General features: G+C 37.8%; 1 pseudogene; it reads right to left on the bottom strand.

Annotated features, from left to right (window-relative positions):
* Positions 1-385: 385 nt before the first annotated feature.
* On the bottom strand, positions 386-8,119 carry LOC131989259 (C-C chemokine receptor type 1-like; annotated as a pseudogene).
* Positions 8,120-10,188: the final 2,069 nt, after the last annotated feature.

Raw genomic sequence — 10,188 nt, forward strand, 5'->3', positions numbered from 1 at the left:
GCACATCACTAATGGATCAGTACCAATATGTTCATGAAATACTGCAGTGTAAACTGAAAAAGATCAAGCTTTACAGCTCATTGGAGCATGAAGCTGCAACAAATCAGGGAAAGAAACTTGTACCCTGAGTCTTTGAAAAGGCAAAAAGGATCTGTCCGCAGAAACAGGAGTGGTGTGTTTTTCTGTAGGGAACCATGTTTTCCGATTGCTCAGCTAAACTTGCTCTCTAGTCTTAATTTACATGTGCCATGAATACAAATAAAGAGGTGACAGGAGCTTAATTTGGAATAAAATTGGACTAGACTTTGACAACTAACTTTAAAAACATGCTCCAAATTTATTACTAACCCTTATAGCACTTTCTTCAGTTGTATTTGAAACACCATCAGTCCTGAGAAACAAAGGGCTTGCCATTCCTAAGGCTCATTTTTTTTTTACTTTTTGTGGACATATTGGTTCCAATTTGTTGACTGACAGAACATGTTTCTTCAACCTGGGAAACATTTCACCAGCAGTTGTTTGAAATAGCTCTGGAACTTTTTCCCAACAAATCTGTAGAAGATGGGAGTGATGCAAAAGTAAGCGTATGCCATGACACGAGTGAGTACAAGAGCATAACGTAACTTCTTCAATCCCTCACAGTCGTGGGGTTCTTGAATCAGCTCTATAATGTTGAATGGGGCCCAACAAATGAAAAAAATCCCAACGAAAAATATAAACCTGACTATCTTGAACTTTTTAACTATCGTGGATGACATGACAGTGATAGCAATCCTAAGGTAGCAGTAGATAATAACAACCAGAGGAAAGATCAAAAAGAGGATAAGCTGGAGGTAAAATCCAGATTGTTTCAGCATCGGCACATTAATATTACCTTGGTTACCAGGATATTTCAGACAGTATGTTTTGTTAAGTACGTTGCTCTTAAAAGTGTTGTGGAGAATCATCGGCCTGATGCATGCCAAGCCACTGACCAGCCACACCACAGCGCAGGAGATCACTGCATACCTTTGGTTTCTCACTTGCCATGCGCCCGTGGAGTATACAACTGCAAGGTGTCGGTCGAAGGTCAAAAGAGTTAGAAAGAGGACAGAACTGTAGAAGCTCAGGTAGTAGAGGCTGCCAACAATTTTGCACATGGCCTCCCCAAAGATCCAATCGGAGCGCTGAATGTAGACTCCCCAGAAAGGAAGGCTGCTCATGAAGAACACGGAGGAAAACATCAGGTTCAGAAACAAGATGTTGGTCACAGTGGTCAGCTTCTCAAACCTAGAAAGGGGTAATTGCAACAGTTAGATGGAAAGACAAAATTGCTAATAGGTTGTGATTGGCGAATGAAGCTTCATGACCCATTTTCTTTATTTTCTGAGCCCACTAGATGGTGCATTCTATTCACCAAAGACCTGAAAGCACATTCAATTACCATTGCTTGAGCCTTTTTCTTTAAACCAAGTGCGCCCTCTAGTGGGCTTAGAAAATACAGAAAATGGTTCACGAGGCTTCATTGGCACATCACTACTAATAGGTCACACAAGCATTCCTGACAAAGCTGTTTCACACCAGTGTTTCACCGGTATGCATTGAACAGCAGTGCAGCACCCAAATAAAATCTTCTTTACTCTACGTTGAGCAGCAAGAGTTAACGTGTCTCATATTCAGAATGAGTGTATATATCCTCCAAACCATACAACCTCATGTGTCATTTGTTTAAAATCTCAATTACAGATCAACATGTCCTCATACATAAACCTGACAATCATTGCGGAAATGTTGTTGTTTCATTACAGTTAGGCTACAAAACTATTTCTCTCAGGTTAGGGCAAAAAACTTGGTGTTATAAAAGACAGTTTAAAAATTAAAATATTAGTTACAAGGACGTAACTGCCAGATGTGACGTAGTAATTTAAAAAACGTGATGCTCAGAAGTTAATTCCTACAAATAACATCTCCTTGGTGAAAGTCTGTTTTTTTGACACAAAGGAAGGTGGATGACCTTCTCTCACTCCTTCCCTAAGAGCAACTTTTTGTGTGTTATACTAATTTCTTTGCCTCCTGCCTTCGCTCCTTCTCTCAGCATGCAGACACCATTTTTTAAAAATCACAACAGCGCCTCTACCTGCTGAGGAAATTAAGGACTTTCAATGTCAGCACACATGTTTTAACTCTGGTCTACCAGTCCCTCATTGAATCCATACTCACTTTCAATATCTCTTCCTGGTACAGCCTCCTCTCATCCAAACACAAGACCAAACTTTCCCGTACTGTTAACCAGGCCAGCAAAATCATTGGAGCACCACAAACCCCCCTCTCAGAACTGTACAGCCGGTCTGTGATCAGGAAGGCCACCCTGATCACAGAAGACTTTTCTCACCCCCTCCACCACTGCTTCCAGCTGCTGCCATCAGGCAAACGCTATAAGGTTCCACTGGCCAGGAAAAACATCTACAAAAAATCCTTCGTCCCCTCTGCAGTAACCACCCTGAACAACAAAAAATGAACACTCTGTTGCTTTTAACAGCCCCCCCCCCCCCCCCTCCTCCTTTTTAGCAAGATTGTACACATTTTTGTGTTTTTAATGTTTGTTTGTTTCTTAGTGTTTTTTATATGAGCCTGTCAAAAATGAATTTCTGTCACTCGTGACAGACAATAAAGTTCTATCTATCTATCTATCTACCTATCTACCTATCTATCTATCTATCTATCTATCTATCTATCTATCTCTCTCTCTCTCTCTCTCTCTCTCTCTCTCTCTCTCTCTCTCTCTCTCTCTCTCTCTCTCTCTCTCTCTCTCTCTCTCTCTCTCTCTCTCTCTCTTCCAGTCTCTTCCACCATGGCGTCTTTCATAATAGAGGGTGTCTCTAACTGCAAATGTGGCTTCTAATATGGTGTTGTACAAACCGATATATGGGACGTATTTTGGTGGAGGACAGTCAAAAGCACAAACATCATCCCAGAGTTCTCTACAGTACTGCAGGTACAGTGGAAAAATAAGTGACATTGTGTTCTCAAAATTTAGGCATGAACTTGGTAAATAGGTATCAGTTCTTATAACATTCCAGGTTTTTACTAGCTAACTATACACTGTATAAACTAGTGATGTGCCAATGAAGCCTCATGAACCTTTTCTTTTTCTTCTGAGCCCACTAGATGGCGCTCTTGGTTTAAAGAAAAAGGCTCAAGCAATTGTAACTGAGTGTGCTTTCAGCCTGTTTTTGAACAGAGAGCGCCATCTAGTGGGCTCAGAAAATAAAAATAACGGTTCATGAAGCTTCATTCGTACATCACTAGTATTAACTACCAGAAGAGACCTTCATAATTGTGTATAATAAAAATTATATAAAATAAAGTAATAAATTTAACATTTTTAACAAATTTTCATTCAACATCTAACAAAAATTCACATATATTGCAACTTGTGTATTTAAAATTAATATCTGAATGTCATTTTTGGCCAATATTAACAGTATCAAAAATGTGATCACTATAAATCTCTGTAAATGTATAGTCAAATTACATATTCCTGAATATCAGATGACTTTGGTAAACTGGTTGGTGAGGAAGGAAAGGCTGATGATGTTCATGATGAAGCTGAGGTTAGATGGATAAAATCAAAGAAGAGGGGAGTTGGGTATGAAATGTCAAAATGCCTACTAGGAGTTATTACATTTTATTCTTGCAGGTTGCTTATTCAAGCACTTTGCTTCATGTACTCCATTATGAGACAGGACGACAGTTCGTGCAGGTGAGACAGGGTTGGACAGCTAAGTCAGAGGAAAACAGAAGAGAAGACAAAGAGAGTCTTGAAGCCTTTTTGTTAAAAATGATTGGACATCTACAGCTGTGTAGAAATACGCCCTTTTCATGTCGGTGGACATGCTAAATATCTTTTTGCAAATACGCCCCGAAACGCTTCAGCACTGCTGCTAGTATGCGGGCTTTTTAATGTTTTTTACATTTATTTCGCAATTGGTTCCTGGCCAACTGTACCTTCAGAAAGTTTCTAAGGTAAAAGGCGTTTCCCCTATGATTTTTGCCAGTTTGCCAAGAAATGACAGAAAAAAAGCATATTATGGGATGTCCAACAATTGGACAAAAACAAAAAAGTCATTCTATAGCATGTAGTTTTTTGTCAAAAATGGTGAACTTTTAAAATGCAAAAAAATGTTTAAAATTATTTTGTTAAAGTCTGTTGATACAGAAAAAAGTCAAAATCACGAGAAAAAAGTCAAAATGAGAAAATAGTTGTAGTCAAGAGAATAATCAAGAAATGACAGAAAAACATTATGGGATGTCCAAAAATTGGACCAAAACAAAAAGTCATACTATAGCATGTTGTTTTTTGTCAAAAATTGTAAAATGCCTAAAAATGAATTTATTATAGTCTGTCGATACATATTAGAACTATTTTCTTTTGACAATTTTTTTATCTATGCTCAAGTGGAAAAAATAGTTGTATTTCACACCAAACCTGTGAAACAAACGGTATCAACACTAAAATTGCTGCAAGCTTATTGGGCATAATCAAAATCTTAAATCTTGGTGGTGTACGTCACTTCTGGGTAGCATCTACTGTTGACTGGCTATCTCTCCAAAAGATCTCCCTATCACTAAAAGACAAAAATGACTGGTTTTGCATTTTTGTTACTGAGGAATGTTTTTTTCTCAATAGTGTTTAGCCCTAAGCAGCATAATCATACATAATTCACTCTGCAAATATAAGATCTGAAATAGAAGCCAACTAACAGAATGAGGAAGCGAACATCCTCAGCAATATCATCACCCTCTTCTCAGAGGTTAATGCATCAAGGAAAAGCAGCGTTGCTGTTTTTTTAAATTGGCCTTGTAAATGTAAGGGAAAGAAAGAAAATCATTTTTTCCACTTGAATTTCTGAACTATAAATAATACCAAAGAAATTGGTCTTTACTTTCCATGAGCTTTCATGCTGTCAGCATGTAGCTGACGTAGCATCTCTTCACCTCTACATTATAAACACTCTTTCAGTCCGAGGCCCAGGTAGACTTTGCTGTGCTCATCTCTTACATTGTCATTTGTGTTTCCATGACCACCAGAAATATTTGTTTGCTCACAAAGGTGGAGAGCAATGGTGGAGAAAGGAGAGATGCAGACAGTGACATAGTGGAGGTAACTCAGGGGCTTTAGAGAGGAACTTTACCTAGTGAATAGAACTCTCTGTGGATACAAGAATATGTCTTCATCTTACACTCTGCCAGTGTGTGTCTTTTTTCTGACAACCTGAAGATATCTCCAGTTATATCCACTGCTGCCCCAAATGGTCTAGAACTGAAGCCTGTCATATAACTGCCCTGTCCATTCTGGCTCCCCAATGTCAGAATTGAATAAGGCAAGAGGACTAAACCCTTTAAAATCTCTCTTTAGATGTTTCTGACTGAAGGAGTAAATAATATGGATTTAATATTCAATACACTCAGGTAATCTTACACACTAATTTGTTTACCTTACGAGTAGTTAGAATATGCTTCTAAAATATGACTTAATTTGCATTATAAATACTGAAACACCAGTTCTATGCTGTTGACCGTAAGTATGAGGGTGTGGGGAAAGTATTGTTCTCAGATAATAATAGTAAAAGCACAATGCTAAAAGTCATTCAATGTATTTGCATTCTGATGACTCTCTCCGTGGTTGTTTTCATTGCTACTAGACGTTTTTTCGCTGGATTTACATTGCCTTCACATGCATGATTCAAATTAAATGGTGCATCATGTAATCTGATGTTTGTGTGTAACTGGAACTCTTTGATATCAACTTACTGTTTACTGTTCACTGCCTCACAACCATGTCAGAGCTGGGTTGAATTACTGTTCCTGCTGCTATTGCTTCATATTAAATGTTTTCAATTGCCCAAGCATCGGGTTGCTTTAAGAGGAAGCATCCACAGGAAATGCAATGTTGGCTATCAGATCTTGAGGTTTGTGCTTACTGAAATAAGGCTCTCCAAAATATGATTCTTTTGCCAGTTCAATTTCTGCTGGATCTGCACTGGTGATGTGCCTATGAAGCCTCATGAACAATTTTCGGTAACACTTTATATTAGGGGACACATATTCAACATTAAATAGTTGTTTATTAGCATGCAAATAAGTAACATATTGACTCTTAATTAGTCATTTTTAAGTAGTTATTAATGCCTTATTGCATGGCCTTATGATACAACCAGTAAGCCATTAACTAAGAGTTTTACCTCAATAACCTGAGAATTATTGCTTATTAGTAGTAGGTAAGGAAGTTGTTGTATATGAGTTATGATCTTAATATGCTTTACTTTGTATGGACTTTATAAGTCTCTACATAGCAGTGAACAAAACCATGGAAATGGTAAATAGCCACCTTCTCCAGACCTTTGACGTGACTGGTGGCTCCTTTTGGATGAGGATTGGTAGATTGTAATGTCAATCATTACTCTACAAAGTGGATCACTTTGCGCCAAAGTTAGTCTACCAGTGAACCACTTTGTAGAGTAATGATTGACATTACAATCTACCAATCCTCATCCAAAAGGAGCCACCAGTCCGGTCAAAGGTCTGGAGAAGGTGTTGAATTAATGTTGAATAAGTGTTCCCTAATATAAAGTGTTACCCAATTTTCTTTATTTTCTGAGCCTCGTAGATGGCACTCTTGGTTTAAAGAAAAAGGCTCAAGGAGTGGTAATTCATTCATTATCCTTAAACATTTATCCAAACTCGGGCACTGCAAAAAAAGAAAAGTTGGGTGAACTCAAAATATTTAGTTTAATTGTCCAACTTAAAATTGTATCGAAGTTTGTTGCCTTGAAATTTTAAGTTTTGTTTTTGAGTTTGCTCAGCTCTGAAAATCTCTGGCACGATTGTAACACCGCTATGAAATGTCAGCTAATGTTGTGACCACAATTTTGAGTTAGCATTGATACGCTAATGGCTACTCTTGTAGCTGTAACAAGCAGCGCCGCTAGCATCAGTTAGCCGCTAGCATCAGTTAGCCGCTAGCTTTCGCTAATGACCGAATTTCACAACAAAGAAATAAGAGTTAGCAGAACTATTGTCCCTTGTTGTGAACCCCAACTTAAAGATATAAGTAACAATAACTCACAAACTTGTTTTTGAGCACACAACTGGCTTCCTTTGTTGTGCTAACATACATTATTGCCCTAAATGTCAATAATTTATATTTCCAAGTTTTACCAAATTAAATCACTGTTTTAGGCCAAAAAATACAAGTTGGCTTTTTTGCAGTGGGCGGAGGGCTGGAGCCGATCCCAGCTGACATTGGGCGAGAGGCAGGTACACCTGGACAGGTCTCCAGATTATCGCACGGCTGACAACCATTCACACTGTCATTCACGGCAAAGTCAAAAGATCTGTAGACTGACCATGCAGATAGTAAACTCTGTGTAAGTTAACCTGTGGACTGGCGGAACTCGTTGCTACAGTTTGGTTGTTAGTCAGAATCTTTAAGTGCTTTTATGTTGCTGCGTTTCTGAGATTCTGACAAAATAGAACATTTCGGAAAACTCTTGTAGGTATACACCGTTTGTTTCTGCATACAAATCGAGCTTATCTGAGATGGACTGACACAGAATGGAAAAGGTCTGTTGAGTCTACATTTCAAATTGTGTTTGAAAGTCATGGACATTGCTCAAGAAAAAAAAGGACTGTCCAGCGCAAACACTGTGCTACAACTAGTACCTGATACTGTATAGGGCTGTTAGGTGAAGAACTGCCCACCTCTATCTCCTGAAAAAGGTAACCAAGTGCCACATGTGTATTCCTGAAGGTAAATCACTAAATATTTTAAAATTGACCCATTGTAAGACCTGCCGTGTTGTTTGTGTAACATTCTTTTTAAATGACTTTGAATGACTGCAGTTCTCAGTGTTTTCATTTCAGCTTAGAGTATCTGTTGGTCCACTCACCGATGGATGATGAACAGGACCAGCCCATTGCCAAAGAGACTGAAGATGAACATGAAGTAGAAGAGGATGGGTGACCAAGCTTCCAGGGAGATGACACTGTTTAAATCACAAGGAACGCCATGGTCCCCATCGTCCGTCTTTTTGTCCTCCTCGTAGTCGTAATCGTAAGTAAAAGTTGTAGCTTCCATCTCAGTCTGAAATGTTGGAGGGGAAATCTGTCAGCAACACAAATACAGCCTCAAACTTAACATTTGCAGCATGATGCAGTCAGTATGAATTTAAAATGATCAACCCAAAACTGCTTTAAGGTGTGTAAGAGCTGTTAAAGTTAACTATAAAACAATGCCTTTTACTGAGAACCTGCAAAGAGCACAAGAAATAACAGCAGATGTTTGTGGGAATGAGGATCATACTAAGCTGAGTGACTTACCATCTGGCCCGTAGAGAAGCTTCTCCTTGTTGTCTGACTGTGAAGGCTAGAGCCTACTGACTCAGTGAGTTCAAGTCCCCCTATGATAAGTCAGCCAGCTAAGGGAAGGAAGTATGCAATAGTGTGTATGAGGGGGAGGGACTGGCTGCAATCATGTCTCGGTTATTTTGGAGGGGAATTGAATTGACATAATTGAGATCAGGGGCATACAACTATGACAGCGGTTCCCAAACTTTTTTAGCCGTGCACCCCCTTCTATGTTCCAACCTGGTTGACGCACCCCCAATCCCCCATACCTTCAAAAAAACTAAATGCAACAAGCTTTTTTATAGCCATATTAAAGGCAGCATGTTTAATCATGCTCAAATGACCAGAACACACATATAATAAAATAATCACCATTTTAATCACCAGTTTTTGCATTACTATTAGAACCTTTTACAGCAAAACCAGAGTGGAGTAACAACAATGTTGTTGTCTTCTTTCAGCTTTTATATTTTGTTTTCAGTGAATAAACATTTTCAAATTGATTTAATTATAAGTGTGTTTAAAAGTGTTTAACAACTCTATTCAAAGATTTGTGTATTTTCAACTTAATATTATAAAGTAATATTATATGTCTTAACATCATTGTATCACACTTTTTTACTTGATCACTATCTAGGTATTCATTTCCCTGTCAAATAAACTTTTAATTTCTATTATTTTTATGTTTAAGTAGTGTATTTATCCAAAGCAGACTGTGGTAAGCAATTACTGCTTTGGTTTTGAGTTGGATTTTGTGTTATTTGTATAATTACTTATCTGGAATAAAGCAAAAGTGAAATCTAAAACTTTGTCACAAGATAAAACAGACATCAAGGAGTCCAATTTTAGTTATAACTCAATTTCAACCAAAAATGTAGTTACTGCAGTTAGACTTAGTAGGGCAGTATAAATGGTTAAGGTTTGGGAAAGAGCTTGGTTATTGCAAACATGCTTTAAGATGTGATAGTCAATCCGTTTTCTTATATCAATTCCAGTCAATGTCTAAAGAATCAAGGCCTTTTCAACATTTTTGTTGACATCTTCATGTAATTGACCCATCTTCTTCTCTAATTCTCTGGAACGTGACCTGCTCTATTCACACAATGGCTCCATCAAAAATCACACAGGCTTTGTACATGGGAGCTGGCAGGGTAAAATCTGTTTGTCTTTAATGTGCATCCCAATTGATTTGGTCATTTGCATTAAAACATACAGTTGTCGAGATGAGTTCAGGTTGCACATGTAGGAAGGGGGGTTTAGGTCAACTTGGTTATTGCCAAGGAAATATGGTAGGTAATTAAGTTGAAAGCTAATTGGACCATTCCAACCTCCACAAAGATACAGAGAACAGGACTGAAAGACTATAAACTACTGTTATTGTGAGCATTTATCACAGCTTATGAATTATTTAAATTGCTGTCACATTTACCTGAATATAAAGCTGCTGGACAGGAGGCTCAAAGAAATGTAATTTGAATATATTTTATGTATGAAGTTATACAATTATCTTCTTATGGCGACTCTAGTGCAGACTTAAAAGTACAGCTCTGTACAACACTAATATGTTCACAATATTCATATAACTGGTAGGTAGGTAATCCCGACTGATCTCAAATTCTTAAATGTATTTTATTACAACGGTGTAACATTTAGTCTGTATTCTCCTTTACTCAATTGAAATAAGTCAGTGCCCCAAACCTGAACCTCTTCTGTATGATATGTAAAATGTATATATATGGTATCTTTATTGAATACAGTAAAAAAAACAACAACTTGTTTTTACGTTAAAAAAACGGCAGC

The sequence above is a fragment of the Centropristis striata genome, chromosome 17 (assembly GCF_030273125.1).
Source record: "Centropristis striata isolate RG_2023a ecotype Rhode Island chromosome 17, C.striata_1.0, whole genome shotgun sequence".
Lineage (NCBI taxonomy): Eukaryota > Metazoa > Chordata > Actinopteri > Perciformes > Serranidae > Centropristis > Centropristis striata.